Here is a 10113-nt window from a genome sequence, read left to right as displayed (position 1 = left end):
CAAGACAAGACAAGACAAGACAAGACAAGTTAAGACAAGACAAGACAATTGTGTTTGATTTGTTTTTAAATTAATTAAGATGATAAGACAAACAAAATAAGACAAGACAAGACAAGGCAAGACAAGACATTTATTTTATTTGTTTCTAAACTAATTAAGAAGAGAAGACAAGACAAGGCAAGACAAGACATGACATGACAAGACAAAACAAGACAAGACATTTTTTTTATTTGACAAGACAAGACAAGACAAGACAAGACAAGACAAGACAAGACAAGACTAGACAAGACAAGACAAGACATGACAAGACAAAACAAGACAAAACAAGACATGACAAGACAATTCTGTTTGATTTGTTTTTAAATTAATTAAAAAGATAAGACAAGGCAAGGCTGGACAGAAAAAGGCAAAACAAGACAAGACAATTGTGTTTGATTTGTCTTTAAATTAATTAAGAAGATAAGACAAAACAAGACAAGACATGACATGGCAAGACATGACAAGACAAAACAAGACAAGACATTTTTTTTTATTTGTTTCTAAACTAATTAAGAATAGAAGACAAGACAAGACAAGACAAGATACAACAAGACAAGACATGACAAGACAAGACAAGACAAGAAGAGACAAGATAAGACAAGACAAGACAATTCTGTTTGATTTGTTTTTAAATTAATTAAAAAGATAAGACAAGACAAGGCTCAACAGGAAAAGGCAAGACAAGACAAGACAATTGTGTTTGATTTGTTTTTAAATTAATTAAGAAGATAAGACAAAACAAGACAAGACATGACATGACAAGACATGACAAGACAAGACATTTTTTTTATTTGTTTCTAAACTAATAAAGAATAGAAGACAAGACAAGACAAGACAAGACATGACAAGACAAGACAAGACAAGACAAGACAAGACAAGAATAGACAAGACAAGACAAGTTAAGAGAAGACAAGACAATTGTGTTTGATTTGTTTTTAAATTAATTAAGATGATAAAACAAAACAAAATAAGACAAGACAAGACAAGACAAGACATTTATTTTATTTGTTTCTAAACTAATTAAGAAGAGAAGACAAGACAAGGCAAGACAAGACATGACAAGACAAAACAAGACAAGACAAGACAATTGTGTTTGATTTGTTTTTAAATTAATTAAGCAGATAAGACAAGACAAGACAAGACAAGACAAGACAAGACATTTATTTTATTTGTTTCTAAACTAATTAAGAAGAGAACACAAGACAAGACAAGACAAGACAAGACAAGACAATTGTGTTTGATTTGTTTTTAAATTAATTAAGAAGAGAAGACAAGACAAGACAAGACAAGACATTTTTTTTATTTGTTTCTAAACTAATTAAGAAGAGAAGACAAGACAAGGCAATTGTGTTTGATTTGTTTTTAAATTAATTAAGAAGATAAGACAAAACAAGACAAGACATGACATGACAAGACAAAACAAGACAAGACATTTTTTTTATTTGTTTCTAAACTAATTAAGAATAGAAGACAAGACAAGACAAGACAAGACAAGACAAGACACGACAAGATACAACAAGACAAGACATGACAAGACAAGACAAGACAAGACAAGATAAGACAAGACAAGACAAGACAATTCTGTTTGATTTGTTTTTAAATTAATTAAAAAGATAAGACAAGATAAGGCTAGACAGGAAAAGGCAAGACAAGACAAGACAATTGTGTTTGATTTGTTTTTAAATTAATTAAGAAGATAAGACAAAACAAGACAAGACAAGACATGACAAGACATGACAAGACAAAACAAGACAAGACATTTTTTTTATTTGTTTCTAAACTAATTAAGAATAGAAGACAAGACAAGACAAGACATGACAAGACAAGACAAGACAAGACAAGACAAGAATAGACAAGACAAGACAAGTTAAGACAAGACAAGACAATTGTGTTTGATTTGTTTTTAAATTAATTAAGATGATAAGACAAAACAAAATAAGACAAGACAAGACAAGGCAAGACAAGACAAGACAAGACATTTATTTTATTTTATTTGTTTCTAAACTAATTAAGAAGAGAAGACAAGACAAGGCAAGACAAGACATGACAAGACATTTATTTTATTTGTTTCTAAACTAATTAAGAAGAGAAGACAAGACAAGGCAAGACAAGACATGACATGACAAGACAAAACAAGACAAGACATTTTTTTTATTTGACAAGACAAGACAAGACAAGACAAGACAAGACAAGACAAGACAAGACAAGACAAGACTAGACAAGACAAGACAAGACATGACAAGACAAAACAAGACAAAACAAGACAAGACAAGACAATTCTGTTTGATTTGTTTTTAAATTAATTAAAAAGATAAGACAAGGCAAGGCTAGACAGAAAAAGGCAAAACAAGACAAGACAATTGTGTTTGATTTGTCTTTAAATTAATTAAGAAGATAAGACAAAACAAGACAAGACATGACATGACAAGACATGACAAGACAAAACAAGACAAGACATTTTTTTTATTTGTTTCTAAACTAATTAAGAATAGAAGACAAGACAAGATACAACAAGACAAGACATGACAAGACAAGATAAGACAAGAAGAGACAAGATAAGACAAGACAAGACAATTCTGTTTGATTTGTTTTTAAATTAATTAAAAAGATAAGACAAGACAAGGCTAGACAGGAAAAGGCAAGACAAGACAAGACAATTGTGTTTGATTTGTTTTTAAATTATTTAAGAAGATAAGACAAAACAAGACAAGACATGACATGACAAGACATGACATTTTTTTTATTTGTTTCTAAACTAATAAAGAATAGAAGACAAGACAAGACAAGACATGACAAGACAGACAAGACAAGACAAGACAAGAATAGACAAGACAAGACAAGTTAAGAGAAGACAAGACAATTGTGTTTGATTTGTTTTTAAATTAATTAAGATGATAAAACAAAACAAAATAAGACAAGACAAGACAAGACAAGACATTTATTTTATTTGTTTCTAAACTAATTAAGAAGAGAAGACAAGACAAGGCAAGACAAGACATGACAAGACAAAACAAGACAAGACAAGACAATTGTGTTTGATTTGTTTTTAAATTAATTAAGCAGATAAGACAAGACAAGACAAGACAAGACAAGACAAGACAAGACAAGACATTTATTTTATTTGTTTCTAAACTAATTAAGAAGAGAAGAAAAGACAAGACAAGACAAGACAAGACAATTGTGTTTGATTTGTTTTTAAATTAATTAAGAAGAGAAGACAAGACAAGACAAGACAAGACATTTTTTTTATTTGTTTCTAAACTAATTAAGAAGAGAAGACAAGACAAGGCAAGACAAGACATGACAAGACAAAACAAGACGAGACAAGACAAGGCAATTGTGTTTGATTTGTTTTTAAATTAATTAAGAAGATAAGACAAAACAAGACAAGACATGACATGACAAGACAAAACAAGACAAGACATTTTTTTTATTTGTTTCTAAACTAATTAAGAATAGAAGACAAGACAAGACAAGACAAGACAAGACAAGACAAGACAAGACAAGACAAGACAAGACAAGACAAGACAAGACAAGACTAGACAAGACAAGACAAGACATGACAAGACAAAACAAGACAAAACAAGACAAGACAAGACAATTCTGTTTGATTTGTTTTTAAATTAATTAAAAAGATAAGACAAGGCAAGGCTAGACAGAAAAAGGCAAAACAAGACAAGACAATTGTGTTTGATTTGTCTTTAAATTAATTAAGAAGATAAGACAAAACAAGACAAGACATGACATGACAAGACATGACAAGACAAAACAAGACAAGACATTTTTTTTATTTGTTTCTAAACTAATTAAGAATAGAAGACAAGACAAGACAAGATACAACAAGACAAGACATGACAAGACAAGACAAGGAGAGACAAGATAAGACAAGACAAGACAATTCTGTTTGATTTGTTTTTAAATTAATTAAAAAGATAAGACAAGACAAGGCTAGACAGGAAAAGGCAAGACAAGACAAGACAATTGTGTTTGATTTGTTTTTAAATTAATTAAGAAGATAAGACAAAACAAGACAAGACATGACATGACAAGACATGACAAGACAAGACATTTTTTTTATTTGTTTCTAAACTAATAAAGAATAGAAGACAAGACAAGACAAGACATGACAAGACAAGACAAGACAAGACAAGACAAGACAAGAATAGACAAGACAAGACAAGTTAAGAGAAGACAAGACAATTGTGTTTGATTTGTTTTTAAATTAATTAAGATGATAAAACAAAACAAAATAAGACAAGACAAGACAAGACAAGACAAGACATTTATTTTATTTGTTTCTAAACTAATTAAGAAGAGAAGACAAGACAAGGCAAGACAAAACATGACAAGACAAAACAAGACAAGACAAGACAATTGTGTTTGATTTGTTTTTAAATTAATTAAGCAGATAAGACAAGACAAGACAAGACAAGACAAGACATTTATTTTATTTGTTTCTAAACTAATTAAGAAGAGAAGACAAGACAAGACAAGAAAAGACAAGACAATTGTGTTTGATTTGTTTTTAAACTAATTAAGAATAGAAGACAAGACAAGACAAGACAAGACAAGACAAGACAAGACAAGACAAGACAAGACAAGACAAGACAAGACAAGACAAGACAAGACAAGAAAGACAAGACAAGACAAGACAAGACAAGACAAGACAAGACAAGACAAGACAAGACAAGACAAGACAAGACAAGACAAGACAAGACAAGATAAGACAAGACAAGACAAGACAAGACAAGACAAGACAAGACAAGACAAGACAAGACAAGACAAGACAAGACAAGACAAGACAAGATACAACAAGACAAGACATGACAAGCAAGACAAGATAAGACAAGACAAGACAAGACAATTCTGTTTGATTTGTTTTTAAATTAATTAAAAAGATAAGACAAGACAAGGCTAGACAGGAAAAGGCAAGACAAGACAAGACAATTGTGTTTGATTTGTTTTTAAATTAATTAAGAAGATAAGACAAAACAAGACAAGACATGACATGACAAGACAAGACAAGAATAGACAAGACAAGACAAGTTAAGACAAGACAAGACAATTGTGTTTGATTTGTTTTTAAATTAATTAAGATGATAAGACAAAACAAAATAAGACAAGACAAGACAAGGCAAGACAAGACAAGACAAGACATTTATTTTATTTGTTTCTAAACTAATTAAGAAGAGAAGACAAGACAAGGCAAGACAAGACATGACAAGACATTTATTTTATTTGTTTCTAAACTAATTAAGAAGAGAAGACAAGACAAGGCAAGACAAGACATGACATGACAAGACAAAACAAGACAAGACGTTTTTTTTATTTGACAAGACAAGACAAGACAAGACAAGACAAGACAAGACAAGACAAGACAAGACTAGACAAGACAAGACAAGACAAGACATGACAAGACAAAACAAGACAAAACAAGACAAGACAAGACAATTCTGTTTGATTTGTTTTTAAATTAATTAAAAAGATAAGACAAGGCAAGGCTAGACAGAAAAAGGCAAACTAGACAGAAAAGACAAGACAATTGTGTTTGATTTGTCTTTAAATTAATTAAGAAGATAAGACAAAACAAGACAAGACATGACATGACAAGACATGACAAGACAAAACAAGACAAGACATTTTTTTAATTTGTTTCTAAACTAATTAAGAATAGAAGACAAGACAAGACAAGACAAGATACAACAAGACAAGACATGACAAGACAAGACAAGAAGAGACAAGATAAGACAAGACAAGACAATTCTGTTTGATTTGTTTTTAAATTAATTAAAAAGATAAGACAAGACAAGGCTAGACAGGAAAAGGCAAGACAAGACAAGACAATTGTGTTTGATTTGTTTTTAAATTAATTAAGAAGATAAGACAAAACAAGACAAGACATGACATGACAAGACATGACAAGACAAGACATTTTTTTTCTTTGTTTCTAAACTAATAAAGAATAGAAGACAAGACAAGACAAGACAAGACATTTTTTTTATTTGTTTCTAAACTAATTAAGAAGAGAAGACAAGACAAGGCAATTGTGTTTGATTTGTTTTTAAATTAATTAAGAAGATAAGACAAAACAAGACAAGACATGGCATGACAAGACAAAACAAGACAAGACATTTTTTTTATTTGTTTCTAAACTAATTAAGAATAGAAGACAAGACAAGACAAGACAAGACAAGACAAGACAAGACAAGACAAGACAAGACAAGACAAGACAAGACAAGACACGAAAAGATACAACAAGACAAGACAAGACAAGACAAGACACGAAAAGATACAACAAGACAAGACATGACAAGACAAGACAAGACAAGACAAGATAAGACAATTGTGTTTGATATGTTTTTAAATTAATTAAGATGATAAGACAAAACAAAATAAGACAAGACAAGACAAGGCAAGACAAGACAAGACAAGACATTTATTTTATTTGTTTCTAAACTAATTAAGAAGAGAAGACAAGACAAGGCAAGACAAGACATGACAAGACATTTATTTTATTTGTTTCTAAACTAATTAAGAAGAGAAGACAAGACAAGGCAAGACAAGACATGACATGACAAGACAAAACAAAACAAGACATTTTTTTTATTTGACAAGACAAGACAAGACAAGACAAGACAAGACAAGACAAGACAAGACAAGACAAGACAAGACAAGACAAGACAAGACAAGACAAGACTAGACAAGACAAGACAAGACATGACAAGACAAAACAAGACAAAACAAGACAAGACAAGACAATTCTGTTTGATTTGTTTTTAAATTAATTAAAAAGATAAGACAAGGCAAGGCTAGACAGAAAAAGGCAAAACAAGACAAGACAATTGTGTTTGATTTGTCTTTAAATTAATTAAGAAGATAAGACAAATCAAGACAAGACATGACATGACAAGACATGACAAGACAAAACAAGACAAGACATTTTTTTTATTTGTTTCTAAACTAATTAAGAATAGAAGACAAAACAAGACAAGACAAGATACAACAAGACAAGACATGACAAGACAAGACAAGACAAGAAGAGACAAGATAAGACAAGACAAGACAATTCTGTTTGATTTGTTTTTAAATTAATTAAAAAGATAAGACAAGACAAGGCTAGACAGGAAAAGGCAAGACAAGACAAGACAATTGTGTTTGATTTGTTTTTAAATTAATTAAGAAGATAAGACAAAACAAGACAAGACATGACATGACAAGACAAGACAAGACAAGACAAGAATATACAAGATAAGACAAGTTAAGAGAAGACAAGACAATTGTGTTTGATTTGTTTTTAAATTAATTAAGATGATAAAACAAAACAAAATAAGACAAGACAAGACAAGACAAGACATTTATTTTATTTGTTTCTAAACTAATTAAGAAGAGAAGACAAGACAAGGCAAGACAAGACATGACAAGACAAAACAAGACAAGACAAGACAATTGTGTTTGATTTGTTTTTAAATTAATTAAGCAGATAAGACAAGACAAGACAAGACAAGACAAGACAATTGTGTTTGATTTGTTTTTAAATTAATTAAGAAGAGAAGACAAGACAAGACAAGACAAGACATTTTTTTTATTTGTTTCTAAACTAATTAAGAAGAGAAGACAAGACAAGGCAAGACAAGACATGACAAGACAAAACAAGACAAGACAAGACAAGGCAATTGTGTTTGATTTGTTTTTAAATTAATTGAGAAGATAAGACAAAACAAGACAAGACATGACATGACAAGACAAAACAAGACAAGACATTTTTTTTATTTGTTTCTAAACTAATTAAGAATAGAAGACAAGACAAGACAAGACAAGACAAGACAAGACAAGACAAGACAAGACAAGACAAGACAAGACAAGACAAGACAAGACAAGACAAGACAAGACAAGACAAGACAAGACAAGACAAGACAAGACAAGACAAGACAAGACAAGACAAGACAAGACAAGACAAGACAAGACAAGACAAGACAAGACAAGACAAGACAAGACAAGACAAGACAAGACAAGACAAGACAAGACAAGACAAGACAAGACAAGACAAGACAAGACAAGACAAGACAAGACAAGACAAGACAAGACAAGACAAGACAAGACAAGACAAGACAAGACAAGACAAGACAAGACAAGACAAGACAAGACAAGACAAGACAAGACAAGACAAGACAAGACAAGACAAGACAAGACAAGACAAGACAAGACAAGACAAGACAAGACAAGACAAGACAAGACAAGACAAGACAAGACAAGACAAGACAAGACAAGACAAGACAAGACAAGACAAGACAAGACAAGACAAGACAAGACAAGACAAGACAAGACAAGACAAGACAAGACAAGACAAGACAAGACAAGACAAGACAAGACAAGACAAGACAAGACAAGACAAGACAAGACAAGACAAGACAAGACAAGACAAGACAAGACAAGACAAGACAAGACAAGACAAGACAAGACAAGACAACGTTGTTTGATGCTTGCCTGTTTGCCTGTCGCCTATGTCGCACAATTTCTACAGATGCGTTGCAGGTGTTGTTAGGTGCGCCTCCTCTTGACCTGATTGTTATACAGCGTGCTGTTGCATTTAGGTTAAGAAGAGGCTTAAGTGTCTCATTGCTGTCAAATTGGGTTTCTGATAAGGATGTTGCGAGGGAGGGCTATCTAAGGAGCAAAAGGCTTCTATATGATAGTGTTAGGAGTAGGTGGCAAGACCGTTGGGACAATAGCCCTAACGGTCGGGTGACCTACGAGTACATTCGGGATGTTAGGTTTGTAGAGGAAAACCCAGACTTCAGATTCTGTATGAGTCTGGGTTTCTTGCTTACCGGGCATGGACCTTTGAATGCATTTTTGCATTAAAGGAACCTTTCCGGAAGTCCGGAGTGTACATGTGGGGCACACTCTGAGGACTGAATGCATATCATAGCGGAATGTCTGATGTACTCGGACATTAGGGATCTTGGGGATATGGGGATTAGCTGGACTGATGGACAGCTAGATGTTAGTGGTGTGCTCTCGGATAGTCCGAATGCCGAACATTTAGGGTCGTTTAATAGGTTTGCACGTGTTTTGTTCAGTCGGCGTAGGCAATTAGTTGAAAATCGGGTGGAGGAGGTATAATTTTTATACCATCAACTTAAATGGTCACCAGTCCAGAGCAGTATGGAAGCTCAACTGGTAGTTGTTTCAACTACGAGGTCTGACCGGAGACTTAATTCTGGTACCACAGGGAGTAGGAGCCCTTGGAGTTCGCTCCAACCTACTCGTGCGGACTGGCCCCTGGGGGAGTATCGTGGTGGTTGTGGTTTAATACCCGAATGCGGGGAGAGTGATATTTGTCACTCAATGTGGAGTTGCATTGCAACCGGGTGCCGGACCCAAAGTACGGCAGAGGTTTTAGATAGGCCTCGAACCTCACCAAGGTGGTTAGTGTGTCCATTCCACACGCCAATTGGTACTGAATATATATATATATATATTTGGCGTATGAACCGCTTTAAGCGATTATAGCCGAATCCACCAGAGCGCGCCACTCATTCCTCCTTTTTGCTTTTTGGCGCCAACTGGAAACACCAAGTGAAGCCAGGTCACTTTGCACTTGGTCTTTCCACCGGAGTGGAGGTCGTCCTCTTCCTCGGCTTCCTCCAGCGGGTACTGCATCGAATACTTTCAGAGCTGGAGTGTTTTCTTCCATCCGTACAACATGACCTAGCCAGCGTAGCCGCTGTCTTTTTATTCGCTGAACTATGTCAATGTCGTCGTATAAATCGTACAGCTCATCGTTCCATCGTACTAAATAATGCATTGCATTTTTCGGGGCGCTGATCATCGCATTGATTTGATCCGCTGTGCTTTTGAGCACCGTGAGGTAAGGCCGTCGTCGGCAGGTACTCACGTTAATATTGGCTTTAGATGTCTCTCTAATTCATTCGACTGTAGAATTTCAGATTGTTCAGACGTGTTTTCGTTTCTGTGCGTTTTCTGTGTCGTGAATTTTTTCTGTGAATTGGTGTTTTTTGTGTGGGAGCCCTCAGCATTGGATGTAAGTACATTAATTTTAAGTATTTGTGT

Source organism: Zeugodacus cucurbitae, chromosome X (assembly GCF_028554725.1).
Source record: "Zeugodacus cucurbitae isolate PBARC_wt_2022May chromosome X, idZeuCucr1.2, whole genome shotgun sequence".
NCBI lineage: Eukaryota > Metazoa > Arthropoda > Insecta > Diptera > Tephritidae > Zeugodacus > Zeugodacus cucurbitae.
This window is presented reverse-complemented; position numbering follows the sequence as displayed.